At 44.6% G+C, this 25,774-nt stretch overlaps 1 long non-coding RNA gene across 2 annotated transcripts; it reads left to right on the top strand.

Annotated features, from left to right (window-relative positions):
* The first annotated feature begins 472 nt into the window (after positions 1 to 472).
* LOC308588417 lies at positions 473 to 25,774 on the top strand. 2 transcript variants are annotated; one of them, XR_014008735.1, is made up of 6 exons: positions 473 to 550; positions 1,778 to 1,868; positions 4,275 to 4,345; positions 6,227 to 6,345; positions 22,914 to 22,979; positions 25,720 to 25,774. It is a non-coding gene; the product is annotated as an uncharacterized lncRNA (long non-coding RNA). The 2 variants fall into 2 exon arrangements; XR_014008734.1 differs by lacking the exon at positions 4,275 to 4,345.

Below are 25,774 nucleotides of genomic sequence, written 5' to 3'. Positions count from 1 at the left end.
AGGTTAAGAACAGTTTCAAGTTAAGAATGGACCTCCAAAACGAATTAAGTTCTTAACCCGAGGTACCACTGTAACTGCTCTGGAAACAAATCCAATATAATACTTAATAAAGACTGGACATAGTTTAACCCCTGTGGAAGCAAATTGGGATGAACACTATATAAACAGGTAGTCTGGATGTCGGGATGCCAGATAATTCCAGTAGGAACAGAAACTGCCAATGCTTGCTTATCAATTCCATGTTCAGAATGGAAATCAATCCAGTGAACATGATCAGTTTGCAAATTGTCCATACTTGATTAAATTTCCATCCCATTTGCATGGCATTTCCTTTAAATTGACATGAGTGGGGTGGAATAACATAATGACAATGTAATTTATATGGGCGTAGCCAGGATCTATGATGGGCGGGGAGGACACCCACCTGTCCTCTTCCAGAACCGAGTTACCTGTGAGGCGATTGGTGAGTTCACAGAAGCCATGTCTATCGCTTAGTTGGCTTGCCAGTTGCGTTGCTAGACTGCACCACAAAATCATCCAAGTGACCTTGGTGAGTATTTCAATTTCAAATATTCCAAGCATTTCTACTTTTAGTTAAGTATATTTATTTATTTACTCGATTTAGGCAGAGTTGCCCCCCTGCCCCCTGACTATACTCATGGTAATTTACATGATTAGTTACATCAGTTCAGTAAGCTATGTAATTTTGCCACAGCGGACAGTGAGAGAAGCAACATAGTTTTTGCTGGAAGGCAAACTGCAGTGAAATGGAAACAGCACTGCATACAGTGGTACCTCGGGTTAAGAACTTAATTCATTCTGGAGGTCCGTTCTTAACCTGAAACTGTTCTTAACCTGAGGTACCACTTTAGCTAATGGGGCCTCCCGCTGCCGCCGCGCGATTTCTGTTCTCAACCTGAAGCAAAGTTCTTAACCCGAGGTACTATTTCCGGGTTAGCGGAGTCTGTAATCTGAAGCGCCTTTTACCTGAAGTGTCTGTAACCCGAGGTACCACTGTACAACAAATCCTAGAACAATAGGGTCCAGAATGCAGCAGTCTGATTGGTCCACAGGAGCCACCCAATCCAACTCTGGGTGGAAGTGAATCCGTAACCTGATTGGCCTACAGGAGAATCCCAGAATTAGCCAATCACGTGGGGCCCATTGTGTAAATAATGTATATAAAGGAGACATTTCGGGGGAACTTCCATACCTCCTCACCACTATGAGCTGAATAAATAGCAGGAAATCCACACTCGACTCCGAGTATATTTCACTTTTATATTGTGATTTTATGTTGTGAACCACCCTGATATCTACAGGTATAGGGCAGCATACAAATTTTAATATAATAATAATAATAATAATAATAATAATAATAATAATAATAATAATACAGACAGGCAACAGCTCTCCCAGGTTTCAGGCGGAGGACACTCCTGACCTACCTGGAGATAATGAGGTACCTTCTGTGTGCAAAAACAGATGCCCTACTGCTGAGCCAAAGCCCATGCCCTAATGCCTGAGAGCCTTTTAACTGGGATGCACAGCTGAGCTGAGGGCTCTGCCCATTCCTATGGCACCTGCGTGGAGATCGCTTCCCCATCAAGCGGTGCTGACGGGTGTATCTTACAACTGTTCTGCCAGTGCTTTGCACTGCAGGAATTCCATCGCCTGTCCCCACCCACCCGTTGACTATGCGGCGAGAGAAGAACTGTATGAAAGTCTGTTATGGGCCATTATGAAAGAGCACTCAATTATTGCCATTGCTTTTCAGCAAATTGATATGTGTGCAGCTGCGTGGCTCCACTTCCAGTTGTTAAAAGACAGAGCGCGTCAGAGCCGAGAACAAGGGAAAGATCTGCTGTGTAAGTAGTATTTGTCAGAAAACCAGAGTAATTGCTGCTGTTTGCTGTGATTTATTGAGGTAACAAAGGTTAATAACAGTGTCACTCAGTCTCATTTTCATGTCATTATGATGTACCAGCCACAGAGCGCACCACAGCTGGGATAAGGGGGCTCCATCACTGGGCTTTATCTGACTCAGAGAGAGAGAGAGAGAGAGAGAGAGAGAGAGAGAGAGAGAGAGAGAGAGAGAAATACAGCCTTCTTTTTAGTATTCTCCAAATGCCTGCAGGCCTTTTGTTTTGAAACTCAACGGACAAGAGGGAAAGACCTTTGGGAATGTTGTGATGTGCAAGGGGTTCTTGTGTCTGTAGGCTTTCCTGTTTTATTTCAAACTGCAAGGAGAGTGGCTCCATGCCTCCAGTTCTTGCCTGTGGAAAACTACTCCTTCCTTTGAGAAGAAGACCTTTAAGGTGGGAGAACTTCCTTGGTCTAGATGTGTAACAACTCCAGAATCAGAGACGTGCTTGCAAGGTTCTTTTCTGCTGTGGCTCTGATCAGCACAGAAACCAGGAACGATGTGTGTTGCAGTGGGCAGGAGATGACCCTTGATTTCTATGTTCTTTTGTTCTGTGTCCATGTGTGCTGCCACAAGATGTGGCGATGGCTTTCAACTTGGACCGGTTTGGACCAGATTCATGGGAGATGAAGGCTATCAGTGGCAACTAGTCATGATGGTCATGTACCACCTCTAGAGACAGAGGCGGTATGGAAGGGGTCAGGAGGGAGTTTAATATGCTTTCTAGGGGGTGGGGCACCTTGGAGACTTTCTGATGCTGCCCTGGGCTCCTTTGGGAATAAGGGTGGGATATAAATCTAATCAATAAAAATCAATCAATCAATCAGTCAAATAATTTATGCCTCCTCTCTTTTCTCTTTAACAATATCTTTGCCTCTATTCCATAACCTTGCAATACATATTCTCTCTCTCTCTCTCTCTCTCTCTCTCTCTCTCTCTCTCTCTCTCTCATTCAACCCCCCTCCATGGAGAAATCAGTCATGCACTTTCCTCTTCCTTTCCTCCAAAATAAATACGGTAAATCTCGAGACCAACCAGTGTTGCTCCCACTGGCCCAAATGTCTATTTGGCAACACCCAGTACACACCCCTCCCTCTCTCCTTCCCTGCCCACCCCCAGCTTGTAGCATGGAAGCCCCTTTCTTCCTCCTCCTAAGATTAGGCTCTATCTATATGTCTTACCCATATGCCCCCAAAGTGAGGAATTCATTAGCATACATTACACATTCATAAGAAAGAAATGGGCCAGGAGAGTGGGAGGCATTGCAATTTATCTCAGCTGCTCCTTGACATGCTGCCTGGCAGGAGGGAAGAGAAGCAACGCTCAGAGCTGGAGCTGCGATTCGGCCTCTTGCACCTGCTTCTAGGGAAATTCAGACTCTTCCACCCACCCTCTCTGCCACAAATGGGGGAGAAGTCAGATTTAGTTCACATTTAAAGGTGAACCTGCCCCATCCACACTTTCAGAAACAATGCACAAACCGAAATGCAGCTATCCTTTGAAATTCACACTTCTCTGAATTTTGCAATGCAGCTCTCCAGTCAAGTAACATGGAGGGAAAAGCACCACATACTGCGATAAAGCATGCATTGAAATGTTTGCGAAAATAACATGCAAAAATGTTTGTGAAGAGAACGTAAAAATAAATGAAATTGATATGCAAAAAATGTGCATGTTAGGCAATATCACATAGCAAAGAATGTGTATGTTAGGAGTCATTTGCACTAATGTGCTGGTGAATTTTCATGAGGACTTCAATTCTTTCACCATCACAAAGAGATGTGGAAATGTGGAGAACAGAACTTAAGGCTGGAAAAATGAGAAACCGAGAGAACAGTTTCTTCCACCTCTGATCTACACTCCATTTTCATCTCTATTGAACATGGTTTGCAGAGTATCATATTGTTTGAGAAATCTGCTTGACTTGAGGTGGCCATGGGATAATAATAATAATAATAATAATAATAATAATAATAATAATAGTAAATTATTCATACCCCACCCATCTGGCTGGGTTTCCCCAGCCACTCTGGGCGGTTCCCAACAGAATTTTAAAAACACGATAAACATCAAACATTAAAAACTTCCCTAAACAGGGCTACCTTCAGATGTCTTCTAAAAGTCAGATAGTTGACATCTGATGGGAGGGCATTCCACAGGGCGGGTGCCACTACCGAGAAGGCCCTCTGCCTGGTTCCCTGTAACCTCACTTCTCACAGTGAGGGAACTTCCAGAAGGTCCTCAGAACTGGACCTCAGTTGAACGATGGGGGTGGAGACGCTCCTTCAGAAGAGAAGGATACACACTTGCATGTTTTTCTCAACTTGACAAATTATTTCTGATTTTCCAGATGACCATCCTGTCTGGCCACACCAGCCTGCCTCTGCTAGGGTTGTTGTGTCTCCTACTCCATGGATGAGGGTACTCTTGTTGAAGGGCAGCCGATGTCTGGGTTTTTGTTTTTTTTAAAATCATATTTATTAAAATTTCCAATAATGACAGAGTAGAAAAAATAGAAAAGATAAAGAAAAGAAAGGAAAAGAAAGACCAATTTTAAACCCTTATTTTCATAACCTTCTTTCTGGGACTCCCTCCTTCCCCTCCCGACTGTATTCCCCTTTCCCTAAGTTGGTTCCACAAGTTCTCATTCCCAATTTAAACCTAATATGTTATGCCTATTAGCCAATTTAAATTACAATCTTAACATCGCTCCTCATCTTTAACAAAATAGAAAAAAGATTTTCCCCCCAAGATCTACCCCGTTTCTTTCCACGAATTCCCCCCTTTTTTTCAAAACATGTTAAATCAAAATACCAAAGTTATATAGAAAGATAAAAGATAAAAGATAGAAGAAGATTCAAAAAGTTGGTTACATAGCCTTTGGATTCTAGAATTCCCCCTCCCTTCCCCGGTTTAGATTCCCCATGTCCATCAGTCTGTATGTTGTCGGCCTGGAGGTCTCAAGTCCACAGCCAAATTTTCCTCAATCCATCTTGCCGGTTTTCTTTAAATTTGCTTGTTTTGATGCTGTTTAACTTCAAAAGTCCAGTCTAATAGAGGCCTTTAATTTCCTTTGATCGTAATTGCTCCTCCCATTGTTCTTTCCATGGCGTAGTTGGTCCTTTGCTCTTTTATTTCTTACTTTCTCAGGTTTCTTCTTGTTCAGCTGCAAAACCATTCTTATTCCGAAATCTAGTATCTCTACAGAGGTTTGTTATTCAGGAACAAGAACTTACGTCCAGTTCCTACCTTGCTTCAATAGAAAAATTCTATTGTGTTGTCACCTCTGTAGACAAAACAATATTTCAGTTTAGCTGCTTTCCCAGGAGATAAGTCCTGTGCACATCCCAGAGTAGTTTTCCACATACACCACTTGTAATGTCCCAAAGCCCCTCTAGGGGGGTTGCAATAACTTTGTATCCTCAACCCAAAAGTCAAGTTGTTGTTTCTTTTTCCCCAGACATTTTGTATCCATATTTATGTCCAATTATAACAAAATTTACCAGCAAAATACTTATAACGAAGTCCTCTTTATGTTCTCAAGATTTGACAGCTACTTTGACAGCTGTCAAATTCTCCATCTCTCTCCGCCAGGTTCTCCGAATCGCCCCGGTTCCCAGGGAGCCGATGTCTGGTTTAAAGCTAAAGGGAGACTGGGGTGGGAAGGGCTGGAACAGGTCAAAGTACAACTTGATGTTGCCCATCAACAGCATCTGGTCACAGTGAGCCAGTGTGGTGTAGTGGTTAAGAGTGGTGGACTCATAATCTGGTGAACTGGGTTCGATTCCCTGCTCCTCCACATGCAGCTGCTGGGTGACCTTGGGCTAGTCAGACTTCTTTGAAGTCTCTCAGCCTTACTCACCTCACAGTGTGTTTGTTGTGGGGGAGGAAGGGAAAGGAGATTGTTGGCTGCTTTGAGATGCCTGAGGGTAGTGATAAAGCGAGATATCAAATCCAAGCTCTTCTTCTTTATCATTGCTAAGCTCTACTGTGGTCCAATTTAAATTAGGGCAATTATTTCTAAAATGGACTAAATTATCCTATGCAGTTTTTATGCGGATCTGTGCTCTTGTTTCCCCCCATGATACATTTCCTCTTTTTTGTGTGATGTCACTACCATACCCTCCGCTCAGTTCATTTAACCTTAGCGCATAAACTGCTGGCAGAGGAAAAAATGACTAATCTATCCATCTTGGAAGTGTATGTTTTGTGTGCGTGAGAAAGAGAGAATGAGGGAGGGAGGCTGAGAAAGAGAGAGGGTTGATATCTCAGTTTATTTTGCTTTTATCACACTTTCTGCAGAACACAGCAGGAATAGACCTCCCCCGGAACATCACAACAAAAGCCAAGAGAAGCTTGTAAGAAGTGAGGTCACAGCAAATGTGACATATATATTGAATACTGAATGCACCGGGAACCCTGTGAGTTATCCTTTCTATCTCTCCCTGTATTTTGTGCCTGGTTACTTGTTTACAAAATACCATTGCTGTTTAATTTTTTTAACGCACTCCAACAAGAGCATTCCACTTACATTGTACATCAGGAGTAAGGAACTCCAGCTGACAGCAGGGTTTTGCCAGGTCCTCTGGGTCCTCTTCTGCCCATCAGCTGCTTAGCAGAGAGCGGATGAGAGGCAGCAGGACTTTGATGTTGTGCGAAGGATGCAGCAGCAGCTATTCCATCTGCAAGAAGATCTGCTGCCAGATCATCAAAGCACAGGGGGGAAGCGTGCATCTGGGAGGTTCAAAAAGATGCAAAAAGTCACCCCTGCATTTCGCAGCTACGCATGTGCAATTTTCAGGATTCTGTTGCAGATGGAAGTTGAGGTTTTGAATAGTTGTGAGGGAGGGCTTGCAGTTCAGGTGCACATGGGCACTGTTGAGTTCTTTCCTTTTACACAGGCAGTTACTTCTCCCAGCACATGGAAACACAGCACATGAATGCTTCTCCCTGCATATAGAAACATAGGCTAGGCAACTCTCTAACAAGCTAGTTTTCTCTATGGAAGGAATTTTCCCAAGCAGATTTCAATAATTCCCCATGAAAAAAGGACTCAGGGACAGTATCTTGAAACTATAAAGCAACACAGTTAAGTCACAGGATTACCTCTCCATGAGAATTAGCATGGCAAGTTGCAGTTTGAGGAGATCATCAATGAAGTGTCACCTGATGATTCCTATCCTACATTTCTGCCCCCTTCCAATGTAATATGCCCCCCCCCAAAAAAAAGGAAGAGGGGGGAAAAGGACAGAGCTACTGCACCTTTAATAGTAATGTAGAAGAGGGAATTTCAGCAGGTATAATTTCTCACTATTAAAGGTATAGGAGCAGTGCCCTCTTTTTCCATCTACCCTTCCAGTAGTGGTAGTAGTAAGTAGTGGTAGTTGCTCCAATAAGTATCAGGAAGCCAGGAGACGCCATTTTTATTTTCCCACAATGCCTCACATATAGCTTGTGTCAGAGACACCATGGGAAATTGAAAGTGTGACCTCTAGTCTTAGCTAGCCACTGCTGATTAGAGGACCAGATCTTTTTAGGGGTGGGTGTGGGACTAGACTAGGTGTCAAGAAATTGACAAAAGATCTTGATTGCCATCAGTAGTAATGATCATCATGCAAATGTGGTCTCAGTTCTCACTGGGAGGGTTTGACTAATTTGCTATGTGTGGAGTAGTGGTTAGGAGCATTGGCCATGAGCCAGAAAGTTGCCAGCTCACCGTGGAACTCATTAAAAAGTCATTAAGAAAGCTGTTATTGGCACAGACTCCTCGTTGTCAGGCCATATGACTGTACCTCAGCCTGTAACCAAGTCTAAGCATAGGCACCCCAAACAATCATAGATTGCTTCCCAGTCGCATTTTTACCCCGACCTATTTCCTTCTCCTTCCTCTGTTCCCTGCTCCCTCCCTGTGCCAAGGTTTATATTATAAGTTGCTTGGGACTGCTTTCTTCTAGTACTCTGTAACACAGGGCTTGGGGACCTGTTCTAGCCCAAAGGCCACCTTCCTTTCTGGGGGCCATATTCCAGTGGAGGGTGGAGCCACAGGCAAAACTAGGCAGAGCAATGAATGCAATTTTCACCTTTGTATGCTAGGCTGCTGTCTATGCACAGTTGCACATCTTTCTCTACCCTCCACCCAAAGAACCAAGAGGTATTGTTGGAAGTGAAGGATAGGCAATTGCCAGGACACAACTTTGGCTGAGCCCTAGAGGAACTCCTGCAGCTGACAAACAATCACAGCGCAAGACCAGTCCTAGCATTGGGCAGAGTGAGGTATCTACCACAGGCAGCAGATGCTGTGGGGCAGGGTGCACAGAGAAGGAGCTGAAGGACAGAGCTATGTGTGCCATGTGGTGTACCCTCAAAGCTGGGATGCCCCCTGCATGTGCTGTAGAGGACATTGCTCCATTTGCAACAACGAAGTAAGGCTAAACTGCCCATCTAGTTTTTCTTTGTATATGGAGCATGGAGAGCCGTCCCCTCATTCCCAGGAAGCAGAATGTCCTAGGGCCATCCCTGTCTGAAAGAATTACTCCAGATGGAAGTAGTAACTAGCGTTACTAATGTTACTATTGTGCTGCCAAAGCTTCCTGTTACGGAGGTTTCTTTGTTTTGATGGTAAAGTTAAAGGGACCCCTGACCATTAGAATCATAGAATCATAGAATCATAGAATCATAGAGTTGGAAGAGACCACAAGGGCCATCGAGTCCAACCCCCTGCCAAGCAGGAAACACCATCAGAGCACTCCTGACATATGGTTGTCAAGCCTCTGCTTAAAGACCTCCAAAGTAGGAGACTCCACCACACTCCTTGGCAGCAAATTCCACTGTCGAACAGCTCTTACTGTCAGGAAGTTCTTCCTAATGTTTAGGTGGAATCTTCTTTCTTGTAGTTTGGATCCATTGCTCCGTGTCCGCTTCTCTGGAGCAGCAGAAAACAACCTTTCTCCCTCCTCTATGTGACATCCTTTTATATATTTGAACATGGCTATCATATCACCCCTTAACCTCCTCTTCTCCAGGCTAAACATGCCCAGCTCCCTTAGCCGTTCCTCATAAGGCATTGTTTCCAGGCCTTTGACCATTTTGGTTGCCCTCCTCTGGACACGTTCCAGTTTGTCAGTGTCCTTCTTGAATTGTGGTGCCCAGAACTGGACACAGTACTCCAGGTGTGGTCTGACCAGAGCAGAATACAGTGGCACTATTACTTCCCTTGATCTAGATGCTATACTCCTATTGATGCAGCCCAGAATTGCATTGGCTTTTTTAGCTGCCGCGTCACACTGTTGGCTCATGTCAAGTTTGTGGTCAACCAAGACTCCTAGATCCTTTTCACATGTACTGCTCTCAAGCCAGGTGTCCCCCATCTTGTATTTGTGCCTCTCATTTTTTTTGCCCAAGTGCAATACTTTACATTTCTCCCTGTTAAAAATCATTTTGTTTGTTTTTGCCCAGTTCTCTAATCTGTCAAGGTCGTTTTGAAGTGTGATCCTGTCCTCTGGGGTGTTAGCCACCCCTCCCAGTTTGGTGTCATCTGCAAATTTGATCAGGATGCCCTTGAGTCCATCATCCAAGTCGTTGATAAAGATGTTAAATAAGACCGGGCCCAAGACAGAACCCTGTGGCACCCCACTAGTCACTCTTCTCCAGGATGAAGAGGAACCATTGATGAGCACCCTTTGGGTTCGGTCAGTCAGCCAGTTACAAATCCACTGAGTGGTAGCAGAGTCAAGACCGCATTTTACCAGCTTCTTTACAAGAATATCATGGGGCACCTTGTCAAATTAGGTCCAGTCGCGGACGACTCTGGGGTTGCGGCGCTCATCTCGCTTTGCTGGCTGAGGGATCCGGTGTACAGTTTATGGGTCATGTGGCCAGCATGACTGAGCCATTTCTGGTGAACCAGAGCAGCGCATGGAAACACCGTTTACCTTCCTGCTGGAGTGGTACCTATTTATCTACTTGCACTTTGTGCTTTCAAACTGCTTTCCTCCTATATACATAAAAATGTAAGGCTGTCGTCACCCGGCAGTTTGTATGGCCGTTGATAGGCAGCCACGCCAACTCCAGTATGATAAATGGCAGGCAAGGCAATAAGCAAGGGTGCTGTTTAAAAGAGAGGGAAATGCTGTTTAGCCAATGGCATTAATATAAAGAAAGGTTGCAGTGTTTGGGACTTTTTAGTTTAGACAAAAGGTGAGTAAGAAGCAATAGGATAGGAGTCTATAAGATTATGCGTAGCATGGAGAAAGTGGATAGAGAGAATTTTTTTCTCCTCTTATAACACAAGAACTCACGGACATTAATGAAGCTGAATGTTGGAAGATTTAGGACAGATAAAAGATAGTTCTTCACACAGGATGTAGTTAAACTATGGAACTCGCTCCCCCAGGAGACAGTGATGGTCACCAACTTGGATGGCTTTAAAAAAGGATTGGACAAATTCATGGAGGAAGAGAGGGCTGTCAGTGACTCCTAGTTGTTTGAAACCATGGGAGTGTCGGGATCACAGAATGCTGTGTGAGATAGTAAGTCTGCAGGCTTGAGTTTGTTAGCTGATGCAACTGGCTGATGCAATCAGCCTGCAATACTTTCTATGCAAGTGCTGGGTCAGAATGACTCACCAGTAATGTGCTGTCAGTTGATTGGCTGTCATTGGTTTAAAAGGGAAACCTGTCCAGCAGTAAAGGTGGTGGTGTAGAGGAGTGTAGTCAGAGAGAGGGAGAGAGTTAGAGGTCTTCCTATTTGCCTTAAGGTGCAGCCAGGTACTCTGTTTGACTGTATGAAGTGCTCGTGTATTATAGCCTGTAGAGAGCCAGTGTGGTGTAGTGGTTAAGAGCAGTGGACTCGTAATCTGGTGAACTGGGTTCGCTTCCCCTCTCCTCCACATGCAGCTGCTGGGTGACCTTGGGCTGGTCACACTTCTCTGAAGTCTCTCAGCCTCACTCACCTCATAGAGTGTTTGTTGTGGGGGAGGAAGGGAAAGGAGATGGTTAGCTGCTTTGAGACTCCTTAGGGTAGTGATAAAGCGGGATATCAAATCCAAACTCTTCTAGATAGCTCACAATAAATATACTGCACTGAAGAACCTGGAGCTCTGAGCATTTCTGCTAAAGCGCCGCGAAGAATTTGCGACAGGGAGGGGAGAGGGCTTTTGTGCTTGTGTTCTGCTCCTTGGTTTCTCACAGGCATCTGCTTGGCTACTGTGAGAACAGGATGCTGGACTAAATGGGCCATTGGTCTGATCCAGCTGACAGTTGTGATGCTCTACTGTTTTTAAATGAGTTTTCAGTCACTTGGAGACCTTTGGTAACAAGTAACTAACAGATCCTGAAGCTGAGGCTCCAAGACTTTGGCCACCTCATGAGAAGAGAAGACTCCCTGGAAAAGACCCTGATGTTGGGAAAGATGGAGGGCACAAGGAGAAGGGGATGACAGAGGACGAGATGGTTGGACAGTGTTCTTGAAGCTACGAACATGAGTTTGACCAAACTGCAGGAGGCAGTGGAAGACAGGAGTGCCTGGCGTGCTCTGGTCCATGGGGTCAGGAAGAGTCGGACACAACTAAACGACAACAACAACTAACAACCACAGTAACAAAACGATACTACTTGTGAGACATAAAGAAGAGTTGAGTTCTCCCCTCCACATGCCATTGGGGGCATGGGAAATTTGGAACACCCCTCATGGATGACTGGTGGGTGCAAAACTGCTTTCCCCATAAAACCTGAAGATATATAATGGATTAGTGACCACGTCAGCTATGCAGTGTTCTGTAATGTCTTGATGGAGGGTGGGGGGAATTAATCTGGTTGTACCAAGATTTCAGAAATAGAGAGGAGAGGGGGGGAAACTACTGGATTCCACTGCGACTAGCAAAACAGCCTTCTAAACAAACATCATCAGAGCAACTCAGTCCCCTCATTAGCACTCTTAACATCAAAGGCTCTCCTGCAGCAGAATTAACTATTTCTTCCAGGACGTTCAACAAAAGGAGGGATCCTAATGAGGTTAGTTAAAGGGGCTGCCCTGTTTCATTAGCTCTGCTGGGCTAGGTCTGCCAGTGAGGAACTATCAAGTAGATTGCTTTTTAAAAAATTACTCTGTTAATTGATATAAAACAAAAAGGACACAGATTAGTTGCATGCAATTAGCAAATTAATTATTGGCAATTACAGACTTAATAACGGAGTCGCTTTGCTGCTGTGTATTGGATTCTATGGCCCACATTCCTCACATTTATGAGCTGCAGATGTACCTTACACATAGACATACATACATGCATTAATTCTCTCTCTCTCTCACACACACACACTCACACCTATAATAAAAATAAAATATTTGGTTTATAAATAAATCTTTATTCATTTCTGTTATGCTGCTTTAGAGGTTGCTAGTATAGCACTTATGGGTGCATCTGGTACCCTGTCCTGAAATTATCCAATAGAATAGGTTGCCCTGTGTGCTGGACTGCAGTGGGGGACGGTCTTCTTTTTACAATTCATTTAAAGCTCACAATGCTTTATCGAATATGTAAATATGCTTAGAGACCCAAAAAGGTTGGTGACACCTGTGCTATTTGAATTGGGGAACATCAATCCCTTTAAGACATGTACCCTCAGCTCAACATTGATCCTTTAAAAATCTGAGTGAATTTTCCCCAAAATATCTTGAAGAAAACAGGGCTATGCCATCAGTCATTGATGGCAGCGGTGGAGCAAGCCGATTGGATGCCAGGGGCAGCGTGTGTGACCTGCGCCCTGGGGCGGGGGCAGCTGCCCATGGGGGTGGGGCCAGCTGCCCACAGGGCTGGGCCAGCTGGGGCAGGATGCTCTGTGGGGCCTCCGAGGAGTCTGCTTGCCTCCTCCCACTCAGCCACCCTACAGCTGAGGGAGAGGCGGCGGGCGAACTGCTTGGGGCAGCGCAGAGCCTGCGGACCCCCAAGTCACTGTGTCACTCCCAGGAGAGATGCATAGCTTGGGCACACTTCAGGCCCTGCAATGAGTGCCGCCTGGCATTTTGTCACCCGCCCTTAGTGGTGACACCAGGGGCGGACCGCCCCCACTGTCCCTTCCTCCTCCCCTGATTGAGGGAGGAACCTTATTGTGCTGGTCCTGGGGCTAACTGAGAGGCGAGGTCGGAGTCCAGTCCAAGGTTGATGATGCGGTATGGAGGCTGTCCGTCAAAGCTGTAGCTGGGTCCAAGGCAGGGAGTCGGGTGGGATCAGGAACTCTGGCAGAAGAGCAGGACAGGGTGCAGGCAGGAACAGGCTAGCAACAACGTTGCTCCCACAACCTGAGACTGGGGTTGATTGTCTTTTATTTGGCCCGAGGCATAGGGCAGCCCCGGTCCACAGGTGACTCGCCTTTCCTGGCCTGGAGGCGAGCACTCCTCCTGCAGGAACTTTGTTCCCTCCACCTCTCTGCTCTGAGCCTCTGCAGCTCAGTAGAGGCTGGGGGGTTACCGGACCCAGAGGCAACCTCACCTTCCCCTGACAGGGCTGAGAGTGGAGCACCTGCAAGCAATGGGTCCTCCATCACCTCAGGAGCCAGAGCAGACTCAGCTTGTGCCTGCACCTGAGGATCCAGCCCAGGTGAGGACCCTTCAGGCTCATGCCTCATCCCCGGCTCAGCTGGTTCTGGAGGCAGGGAATCCTGTGCAGGCTGGGATCCCTCAGGTTCAGCCTCCGAGTCTGAATCCCAGGCCATCACACTTATGTTCCCTGGAAGGGCAGATGAGGGCCATAGAATGTTGCAGAGTTCTCTTTCCAAAAGTCCAGGAATGTTTCTCTTCTGCTGGTTGTGCCCTGTGGGCAATGGGTCCAAAAACAGGGCGTGCCAGGCATTTCCCTGTATCCACAGAATCCAGGGCTGGCTCTGGACGTTTTGACGCTAGAGGACAACTAAACAGAAAACGCCATACATTTCTCTTCCATCTCCTTCTCTGATGCGCACTCGCTGCCAACATGTACCCACTGTGCACATCAGTGTGCAATCCGGCACAGCTGACCAAACTGTGGTTCACGTGAGTTAAGTTTTCCAGACTCTTGCGCACATGCAAATGCACACACACACACACACACACACACACACACAATGTCTGCTTTCTAAACTCTTGTCCTGCAACAGAGATTTGTCGCCGCTGTTCATCAACACAAGACATGGTAAACCCTATGGAATAATCTGCCTCAAGTGTTTATCGGAAATAATAATGCTATTATTTTCTGTGCATGCATCCTGAAGTTACAAAGCCTCAGATGGGATTAATAGAAATTTTAATTAAGATATGGAAATAAGCTTCTTTCTCTCACATGTACAGAGAAAGCTGGAAGTTAGTTGTGTGATTGACAGCCTGCTAAGACCTGCTGTAGAAACCATTTCTCAATATGGATGGCATCTCTTAAGGCCGAATTGCAAAACCGCAAAGATACCCTGACCTAGATTCATTTGTTTATGAAATCATTTCTACCTCAAATCTTGCACCCAAACAGGATCTGTGGAATATCTTAATAAAACAGCCCATTTAAAGAATAAGAGTGCTGATTGCTTGTGGTGAAGAGGTCTTGCGAGGCCTCCATCATGGGGCCAGATTGTAGTTGGAGCTATTCACAATTTATTGAACCAGGTGATGGCTGAATCTTTGCCAGATGGGCCTCAGGTACATAGCTGTCAACTGTCCCTTATTTGGTGAGAAAGTCCCTTATTCCAGCGCTGTGTCCCGCTGCTGTCCCTTATTGATGATGGCCCTTAAATTTCCCGGGTTTCAAAGGAAGTAGCTCCTCTCCCTCCCTCCCTGTCGGCCAGGGAGGAGGGAGGCTCCAACTGTGTTGCTAGGCTGCGTTGCTCACCCAATAAGGAGTCTAAGAACGACGGGGGGGTGGAGCTTGCATGCCTTGTGCCAATCAAATCGGCTGCGTTGCCTGGGGACTCGCTTTTGCTCAGTGCTTCCCAGCGGAGAGGTGGCGGTGGTTTTCCTTGCTGCATCCCCTTTGCCGGGTTGCTGCACTGTGGGAACCACCGCTTGAGGCTTCGTTTGGCTGCTGGCTGGGTTTTCTGCCTTTGGCTCAGAGGGGCTCAGAAGTTGAACATACCAGTGTTCGGAAAATCCCTTATTTTGGCTGCTGATCCCTTATTTTCAAGGCTGCTGGTCCCTTATTTTCAAATCTGTAAGTTGACAGCTATGCTCAGGTAGTCCCAGGTGCAGTACCCAGTGTGGTCCTAACTCCTCACAGTGCAACATGTCCAGTTTCCTTTTCACCAAGAAAGCGCCAGTGTTGGAACTCTTCGTGCCAGCAGTTCTTAAAGACAGGCTGATTAATTTGTCTTCCCAAGAGGAGTGCAAGTATATCCTTTCCCATCACCCCCCCCCCAAAAAAATCCAGCTGAAGAAAACCTGACATTTACTGCAAGCGCAGGAAAGAGCTGGTGATTACCACTCCTCAGGCTTTTGTGCAAAAGGACGGGCAGTTTGGTGACAGAAAATCTGCAAAGCATTAAACAGAAATGATTTTTAAAAAAGGAATCTCAGCCAAATTAAACTTTTATGCAAAGCCCAGCAGGAGATGAGGAAATAAGAAATTAAGGTTTGGATTTATTTATTTTTTTCAAAAAAAATTGAAGGACTCCATTAAAAAAATGGCCCAGAACAAAATCTCAAGTTTATGTGTGAATGAGAAAGCACTAACCCAAGATAAGGCAGTTGCAATAAATTGTGTGGTTAAGTACCAATAGCTGACATTATCTCTGTTCAAGCAGGAGGGATTAATACTGTTTAATAGCAATTTATTAGCACTTACATATACACACATTTCACTCCTCCCCCCTGCTAACTGCATTCTAAAACAATTTTAATCGCTGGATATTGTGGCCACACTGTTTGAGTTCAATTTAAATATTTAGCAAACATGAGATAAACTATATGGGCAGTTTAAACACACACACACACACACACATACACACACACACACACACACACACACAGAGAGAGAGAGAGAGAGAGAGAGAGAGAGAGAGAGAGAGAGAGAGGACTCTTTACAGTAAAGCTACAGTAGGAATCCATGTATATTCTTGCCTTATGAGAGGTTGAACAGGTATCCTAATTGCCTGTGGACTAAGAGGAGTTCATTAACACCTGTTATCATGTATGCTGAGCGTGTACCTGAAGAATTCACGACACTAGTGTCCAACTGGATCAGTGCCAAAGAGTGACTCAGAAAAGTATTGTTGCAATAGCTCCTCCACTCAACAGGAGAAGCTGTAGCAAGGACTTTTCTAGACTTGGGAACGGGCGATTCAGCACCAAAATTGATTAGCATGCCTGACAAGGTGGGTGGGGTATACCGTATTTTCCGCTCTATAAGACACACTTTTTTCTTCCTAAAAAGTAAGGGGAAATGTCTGTGCATCTTATGGAGCGAATGCGTGGTCCCTGGAGCTGAATTGCCCAGGGGTGAAAAGCAGATCGTGGTTTTTTTTTTTGAAAAAGGGAAGGGGGTGTTGAAAGGAAGCAGCTGATCGGCAAGTGATCGGGGAGAGAGATAAGGGACGCTAGCAATAAAGGAGGCTGCCTGGGAATGGGGAGGTAAAAGCCCATGGATCCTCAACCTGCACCCCCCCAAAAAAAATCCACTATTTTGTGGAGACACAATGGTGCAAAAATGTGGTTACAAAGCACAGATCCACGTGGATCTTCAGGATTTTTGCATTGGGCTACCCCATACACACCGTCAAATCACATGTTTGTGGCCACAGCATGAACCACAAAAATTATACATCCACTGTTTCGTTCAGAATATTTTTTTCTTCTTGTTTTCCTCTAAAAACTAGGTGTGTCTTATGGAGCGAAAAATACGGTAACTATAAAAATTATTATTATTATTATAACAAAACAAGACCATTATGATAGCGTCTCTGACTGGTCTGGTCGATCATATCTCATCTTAATAAGCCAAGATACAGGTCCTTTGATCCTTTTTGTGGTTAGCCGCAGTTAAGACAGGAAGTGTCTAATTCACTACACTGTGCAATTTATGCCCAATTTCCAGTTTGGTTCTGAAGTCTATATGCATTTCTGATGAAAATGAACAGGAAGAGGAAGGAAGGAAGTTCTCTTGTGCACAAAATGTTCTGTTCCTGAGACTCGTATTTTAATATTTGTGCCGACAGGAACAAGACAGATATTAAACTATTTAAATGTTGTAAATTATCACAATACACATGCACATGCGCACACGCAGGTGTATATGAGCCTGATTTCTACATCTTTTCTTTGGCAGAATGTTAAATGCCCATGGATGAATGGGCAGAGGGAAAATATCGATAAAATCAATAAAAATGGATGGGAAACATTTATCTGGCAGCCCACAAGATAACACCATCAGGAGAGGCAGCTGCATCGAAGGGTGGGGATGATGGGGAGGGTAGGAAAACAAGATATCTCTTTTATGGGGGGGGGGAGATGAATGCAAAGCACAGATTTGGTAAGAAAATCAGCTGAGAATGAAAAGGTGACAATGAAATTAAATAAATAAACTTGAGCTGTTCATTAAAAAGGGAGAGAGAACCCAGTGTGTTGGAACTACCTTGCAAACTGGTGAAGAAGCCAAGCTTTTGACACCAGCTTTGCAGCATTCAGTACTAACTGAATTGCATTTATTTATTTTTTAACTCATTGGTTAATCATTCATGGCGGGTTCCAATAGACACCCTTGTGGCTCTTGCATACTGATAATCTGGGTGTCAGATGGATCTTTTTTTAGGTGTAACATCCACAAATAGTTCTGACATTTTAATTTACAACAAAGAGTAATAATATATGTATGCTATTTCAACAACCCAACAAAAATAATGTAGTCACTGACGTGTGTGCTACTTGCTATTGATGTAATACAGTCATACCTCGGGTTACAGATGCTTCAGGTTGTGTTTTTTTGGGTTACGGACGTGCTGAAACCCGGAAGTACTGGAACGGGTTACTTCCGGGTTTCAGCGGTCGCACATGCACAGAAGCACTAAATCGCGCTTTGCGCATGTGCAGAAGCGCCGAATCACAACCTGCGTGTGCACAGATGCAGCCCTGCGGGTTGTGACTGCTGTGGGTTGCAAACATGCCTCCCGCACGGATCACGTTTGCAACCCAAGCATCCACTGTACTGTATGATTCTCTCATTACAGTGGGAAATGGCCGCTATTAAGCAATCTATCAATTATCTTCAGAGCTGGAGCAAATTATTGCTTAAGGTGAAATTTGTTTAGTAGGTGAGGGGGACTACTTCAAATCCTCAGATTTGGTATTTGCATGTGATAATACTTTACCAGATTTTGTGCGCATGTGAAGACCCAAAGAGTGTTGGCCCAGCCTTCCTAGTCTGATTGGAAGTAATACTGCAATTTTTGTTGGTGAAGAAGGAACTTGGCTTTTGATTAACTTCATGTGAATAATAATAGTATAATAATTTATTATTTCTACCCTGCCCATCTGGCTGGGTTTCCCCAGCCACTCTGGGCAGCTTCCAACAAAAGATTAAAAATACATGAATGGAAAGGACATGTGTGGAAACCTATAGGCTGAAATCCAGTGCCAATGGAATCGATACCATTGGTGGATCCCAACTGTTCTTCAAAAGTGGCAGTGCCCTGCTGGCTCCAACTGAATGGCTAGATGCACTTCATTGTAGGTTATCATGGACTTGCTGGATGTAGAGATGGGTTGGGAGGCACCAGATAGTTACCTTGGATACCAGGATTGGTTACCCACCTTCCCTTCTGAACAGAGGAGAGATCCAATAACTTATTTTCTCTGTGGGTGAGAACAGCAATGGCTGGTGTAGGTGCCCTTTTCCATCTCCTCTCCAAAAAAATTGTTTTGGAGTTTTTCATATATATATATATATATATATATATATATATATATATATATATATATGCAGGTTTTGGTGTCTTCGGGTGTCTTCCCGTGTAAGAGTTGGGGTGTCTAGGCGACGTTTCGACGAGGTCTCACTCGTCATCTTCAGGCTGGTGCTTTCGGCTTCTTGTTACTGGAACAGAGCAGGATCTCAGTGTTTGAGTTCCTATAAATACTGTTGAGGGGGTGTGGTGTATAGCCTCCAACGTTCTGGGCAGAGAGGAAGTTCCCAGGTTCCCAGGTTAGTGTGTCTTTTCTTCTTTTGTTCATTAATTACTTGAGGGATATCTTGAGTGATTTCTTGAGTGATATTCTGAGTACCACTTAGGAGGGTCATTAGGTGTGGATTAGTTGCTAAAGCTTTCGTGTCTTGACCTCTTGAGCTAGTGAAGAGTTTTTTCTGAGAAGATGGCTGTACTGCATTTAGTTGTGCTCTGGCTTGGCTTCGTGTATAGGGGCGAGCTGTGGTTTTGTGCCCTGTGCCAGCCAGATCTGTGTAGGGATTGCAGGGGGGTGCAGCATCCGGAGGTGCCACTATGGTTTGGCTACTGGATGGTGTCTGTAATTTATCTGTGGAGAGGGTCTGGGTTTGGGTCTGGTGTGGTTGATTGGAGATGGCGTTCTGTGTGCCTCTGGTTCTGGTGTCGGTTTTTGTGGGGAGGGCTATTTTCCAGATGTCTGGCAGGCGGGATGTATCGTCACGCTTGTTCATGTTGTGAGGGTGTTTCTCTATCTCGATGGCTTCCATGATTATTCTCTTGTGGTGGTGTTCCATGTTAAAGAGCAATTTGGAATCTGAAAAATTAATTTCGTGTCCTGTTTCTTTCATGTGTTGGTAAAGAGAGGAAGTTTTTTCTTCTTTTTTGACGGCATTCTTGTGTTCTGCGATACGTGCATTTATTCGTCTGTTTGTTTGTCCAATGTACGTGGCTGGGCAGACTTTGCAGGGTATTTCATAGACCCCTTGGTTTTCTAACTGGATTTTATCTTTGGGGTTTCTGAGGATATTGGCTATTTTTTGGTTGGTGCAAAAGGCTGTTTTGATATTGTGTTTATGGAGGATTTTGCTAATTTTATCTGTAGTGCCCTTGATATAAGGAAGGAGGGCCATGCCATTGTTTTCTTCTGTGTCTTGGTTTTTGGGGGGTGTTTCTTTTTGGATTAGCTTCGTAACCCTGTTTTGCTGGTATCCGTTGGCGATTAACACATTTGAAAGATTCTGTAACTCAGTTGTCAAGTGGTCTTTGTCAGCCAGGCGTTTGGTTCTGGAGATGAGAGTCTTGGCTACGGAGTTTATTTGTGCAGGGTGGTGGTGTGATTGTGCATGTAAGTAGCGGTTGGTGTGTGTTTTTTTCCGGTAGATAGTGTGTCCTAGGGAGCCATCAGGTTTTTTGTAGATTAGGACGTCAAGGAAGGGAAGTTGGTTGTTGGCTTCTATTTCCATAGTGAATTGTATTTTGGGGTGTAGGCTGTTGAGATGTGTGAGGAAGCTATCTAGTTTTTTCTTCCCGTGTGGCCAAATTACAAAGGTGTCGTCAACATACCTACCAACTTGCTAGCAACTTATATTCAGAGCTATACTACTGGTTGTTCTCATGGGTAATAAAACCTTCCCTATGAATTTGTGCAATTCACCTTTTAAGCTATGGGTAAAGCCAGCAACCGTTGCTTATTCTTGTTGTGTATTTCACTTTTAGTCTTTCCTGTGGGGAAGTTTTGCCTCTTGGCTGGCCTCTACCCTTCTAATTTCTCACTCATTTGCAGCTGCACAGACTAACAAGGAACTCCTTACTATATATAACCTAGTAGGGAAGATGTGAAACTTCTCTGGTTTCAATGAGGTTTCAGAAGTCTTGCCGAGACAATTTCAGACCACTTGTGATTATTCCTCAGCAGCGACAAAACTTCTGACCAAACTCAATTACTTCTATACCTAAGTGACTTGTTATAAACAATTAAGTGGAACAATGCATATGCAAATACCAGAGGCACAAATCACCTTTGCTTGGGGGTGGGGAGAAGATGAAGATGTTTGATCTGCACCGATACACTGGTACTTTTTATTAAAAAGTAACCACAACAAAATATTTTAAAATACACTGTTGCCTGCTCTCCCAACACATTTGTTGTTGTTGTTGTTTAGTCGTTTAGTCATGTCCGACTCTTTGTGACCCCATGGACCAGAGCACGCCAGGCCCTCCTGTCTTCCACTGCCTCCCGCAGTTTGGTCAAACTCATGCTGGTAGCTTTGAGAACACTGTCCAACCATCTCGTCATCTGTCATCCCCTTCAGGGTCTTTTCTAGGGAGTCTTCTCTTCTCATGAGGTGGCCAAAGTATTGGAGCCTCAGCTTCACGATCTGTCCTTCCAGTGAGCACTCAGGGCTGATTTCCTTCAGAATGGAGAGGTTTGATCTTCTTGCAGTCCATGGGACTCTCAAGAGTCTCCTCCAGCACCACAATTCAAAAGCATCAATTATTTGACGATCAGCCTTCTTTATGGTCCAGCTCTCACTTCCATACATCACTACTGGGAAAACCATAGCTTTAAGTATACGGACCTTTGTTGGCAAGGTGATGTCTCTGTTTTCCCAACACATTAATCTTGTCTATATCCCAATAAAGGGCTTGTAATCCTTCTGTCTACCTCTCTCTTTGCTCCCCCAGGCTGAGATCAGAAATCCGGTTTGACTGGACCCAAATACCTCGGTGCTGTTCATTTCCAGCAAAAGGGGGAGAGGTGGGAACGAAGCCTGTCACAGAGTAAATAATTAGAATTATTTCCTTTTTCCTTTTTAAAGCTGCTAGTTCTCAGCTGGCCAACTGAACATGCGAATCTGAAGGCAGGGTATTTATATCCCCGACTTCACACTTAACCATGCGATTGGCAGCCACGAACAAGGGCGATAATAATTACACTGTGATGTTGAGCCCCGCTACCCTTGAGGTAGAAACGAACGGAATGAACACAGCTAGGGACTTTGTCGCAGAAACTCCAGGGTTGTAAATGACATTCACCTGACAGAAAATTGGAAGCGGACTACACAATGTTATGAAGTGGAAAGTCTGGTGGCCAGTGGGGAAGGCAAGGCAAGAGGCAGCCCTCGATGTAAAAGCCTGAAATCCCCTTTCCAGGGCTGGAACAGGGAGATTTCCGTTGCTCTTGAGAAGTCATTTCAATTTGTACCTGTGTTCATAACAGGACAGGGCTTCAGTTTATAATCTGAGCCATAAAGCCGGCTCATCAGGAACTTCTCGAGGAAACTTGTTATTACTGAAAATGACACTCTAATTGCCTCCAGACATTCGGCAGGTCTACTGAGTGGAAGAGCCTGATAAGCTATTGAGCTATTAAGGGATGTAGAATCAATTAATGTAAGGAGATAAGAAAGTAATACCCTACCAAGGTAAACTAACTGAATAGTATGTGTCAGACAAGTTCACTGTGAACCCAGGAAGTGGTAGACATTCCCAGTGCTGTCTGCCAGCGTTCTTCCCACACTGCCACACTGGAAATACGTTGAGCTGGCTGCTGCTTCTGACATGTCAAGCGGCGTAGGGATGTTGATAGATGTTGGGAGATGATATATTTGCTAGTTATTATTCTTCCTTCCTCGCGTTTGGGAGTTCAGCAGAATGTATCCCTTTGCAGCTTCAGAGGAAGCTTAGAGAGGCTAGTTTTAGCCTTTTAGTTTAAGTAATCTAGGATGGAGGGGACGCGTGACCGACTCTAGGGTTGCAGCGCTCATTTCGCTTTATTGGCTGAGGGAGCTGGCATACAGCTTCTGGGTCATGTGTCCAACATGACTAAGCTGCTTCTGGCAAACCAGAGCAGCGCACGAAAACACCGTTTACCTTCCCGCTGGAGCAGTACCTATTTATCTACTTGCACTTTGACGTGCTTTCGAACTGCTAGGTTGGCAGGAGCAGGGACTGAGCAACGGGAGCTCACCCCGTCGCGGGGATTCGAACCGCTGACCTTCTGATTGGCAAGTCCTAGGTTCTGTGGTTTAACCCAATGTGCAAAGTCACAAATTTTGCTGAATTACACCTTGAATATACACCTCCACTTTTCCTTGGTCTTTCAGATCTAAAACCAGATTTGTGACCAGCAAAGGCATGGGTAAACTCCCAGGAAGATTCCTCTAGCACAGGTATGTCCAACTTCCAAGAAACTGCAATATACTCCCGCTTTAACAAATCTGGCAATGATCTACCCATTGGATTGACCAAAGTTGTTGAGATTTTTGGGGGGAGCCAAAGTTGTTGAGCTCCTCCTCCAGGCACATTCCCTCATTACGCAGAGTATCCAGCACGCAGGGAAGGACGAGAAAATATGAGCTACATTGCAAAGAGTTTTATTCCTAACTACGTAGACAGAAAAGAAAATACATCTCTCTGTGTGAGCAGAGAGCAACTGGAAAACAAAGGAACAGGAAACCAGTAACATCACATCCGTCTCCTGTCTTCCGTGAAACTTCCAATAGCCTGGCATCTCTGGAATGCAAAACAGAGTCTTGTGACTTCAAGCACTGCACCAGTGGCATAAACAGAAACTAACACTTGGAGGGGGATCAAGATCCCACGGTTGACCTGTTGGACATCCCTGCTTTAGAAACATAGTAAGACTCTGATACTTCATAAGGCAGGACAGGACCAGTACAGCAGACACTCCATCATCTCCATTTTTGACCTTAAAGACCAAGAAAAAACATCTGGTCTTTTAAAAAAAATATATTTATTAAGGTTTTTTTTTTAAAATAATACAGTAAAAATGAAAAAGAAAAAAGAAAAATACAAAATAAAAACAGTTAAAAACACACATATTTTCTATTACTTATTTTCCTTTAACTTATTTCCCGGACCTCCTCATACCTCCCTTTTTTGTATTCCACTTCAAATTATTGGTTCAGCAAATCCTTACCATTAGATTTTAACCCATTTATAACCCTTTTTTCATATTCTCTTAAAGCATTACAGCTGGAAACCCCTTAATTGCTATCCAACATCATTCTATCATTCATTAATTGTACAATATTTCTATAAATAGTCATTAAATTTCTTCCAATCTTCTTCCACCGACTCTTCTCCCTGGTCTCGGATTCTGCCAGTCATTTCTGCCAATTCCATATAGTCCATCACCTTCATCTGCCATTCTTCCAAGGTGGGTAGATCTTGTGTCTTCCAAGAAAAAACATCTGTGTATGGTGCGTAAGTTGTGAGCAAGCACAATTTGTGACACCACACAATAACGTTACTTATATACAGGGCACAGCTTAGCTTCCAGTTACTCAGTTTTGTGTAGCTCGAGTCAACCTAAACTCTGGTCTTAAATCCGCACGGTTTCTCATATATGAATAATGATGATGATGACTTTTTTTAAAAAAACAACAACAACCAGTGTATCAGCGATTGTTTGCAACACAGCTGCCCAGTCCTTTGTGTACCAAATAAATAATAGCAATAAAGCCCCCTTCATCACTATCCCCAGCAAACACGCGCTCCCATACACAGGTTAGCATAATCACATTCTCTTTTGTTCTCTTCACTTTCTTTGTTCGCTGTGCAGTAATGAAAAATGACAGCCATATTTATTGTAACATTCCTCCAGGAATGCAAAGATAATTACCTACTCTTAGCAAGGAGATGAGAACAAGGGTGAATTCTATCTCCTTCCAACTGTCTGCACCCTAAGACAGGAGCGTGTGTGAAATGCAAATAATTAGACCTGTAGGAGTAATTAAGGGGTAGGAAATTGAGCACCGTGGGTTGGTATGTGTGCATGAGCAGAAGTTGTTTCGATGGCGGTGGTTTCTGGTTGTGTAAAATAAAACCTGGCGGATGTCTTGTGCTATAAGAGACCGTCAACAACCACCAAGGCCTGGCTTAGTTTTACGAGGGAAGTTTTGGCCTTCTTGAGAGAACCTCCTGCTCAACAAATGCAATTAAGTCTCAGTGTGATGCAGTTGGGGCCGGCTCTTGCATTAGGCAGAGTGTGCAACATAACTTAAGCTAAACTGCTTGCTTTTGGTGCCACAGAGCCAGGCAGTGTCAAAGTTAAGCACTGTTCAGACAGTTTCTAGGAGGTGGAGAATCATCATTTGCAGTGGTTGCAGCCAGAAGCAGCTCATTCAATGGGGTGAAGCCACAGCATTCACTTCCTGACAGTGGTGTTGCTGCTGTGCACTGGGAGGGAGTGGTGGGGGCGCCTGAGGCAGGTGGAGGCCGTGGGGCCGTATCTGTGGAGTCCATCCAGCACTCTTGCTGGGGCATCCACACAGCCCCATATCTCATTATCTCCATCCTAGTAAGAGGCGCAGTGCAGCTTTGCCCTACCTGAACTGCTTCTGGCAGTAGCTCACGATCCTTCTTTTCCCCCATCCCTCCTGTGCTGCAAATGGCACCAACAGCTACTTTGTGGGTAGCCTGGACACCAGTTTGCATCCTTCACAATGCCCTAGACCTAACTGTTACTCAAGAGCCTTTCTAGTTAGCTTCTGTCCGTGGTGGAATTCCAGGGGGCGCTATCATTTCTTTTGTTGTTGTTGTTTACAAGTTCCTGGGTTTCCCAGTCAGGTAATCACACTCCTTTGTCCTGACTGAGAACCTAATCCATTCCTGGGATGACTGGCTGTCTGGCACCCATCTGCCAGGGTGCCAGTGATTATCTCTTGTGCAAGAGGCTGCTGTGAACATGATCCCAGGTTTCGTGGATTATGGCTGCCTGCACCCCAGACTCCCCCTCCCTCGTAGCCATTACTTTCCTGAACAGAACAAAGTTGGAATGGTGCAAATCCATACTGGAATAATTTTATATGACTTTCCCAGTGAGCCATCACATAGATACATTTATCTATATACCTTCTATATATATCTATATATATACATTCGCAGGGAAGCCAAAATGCTTGTTTACAAAGCTATTGTACATGAACCACTTACAAACACC

This window comes from Podarcis bocagei (genome assembly GCF_964188305.1).
Source record: "Podarcis bocagei genome assembly, chromosome: 5".
Classification (NCBI taxonomy): Eukaryota; Metazoa; Chordata; class Lepidosauria; order Squamata; family Lacertidae; genus Podarcis; species Podarcis bocagei.
This window is presented reverse-complemented; position numbering and strand designations above follow the sequence as displayed.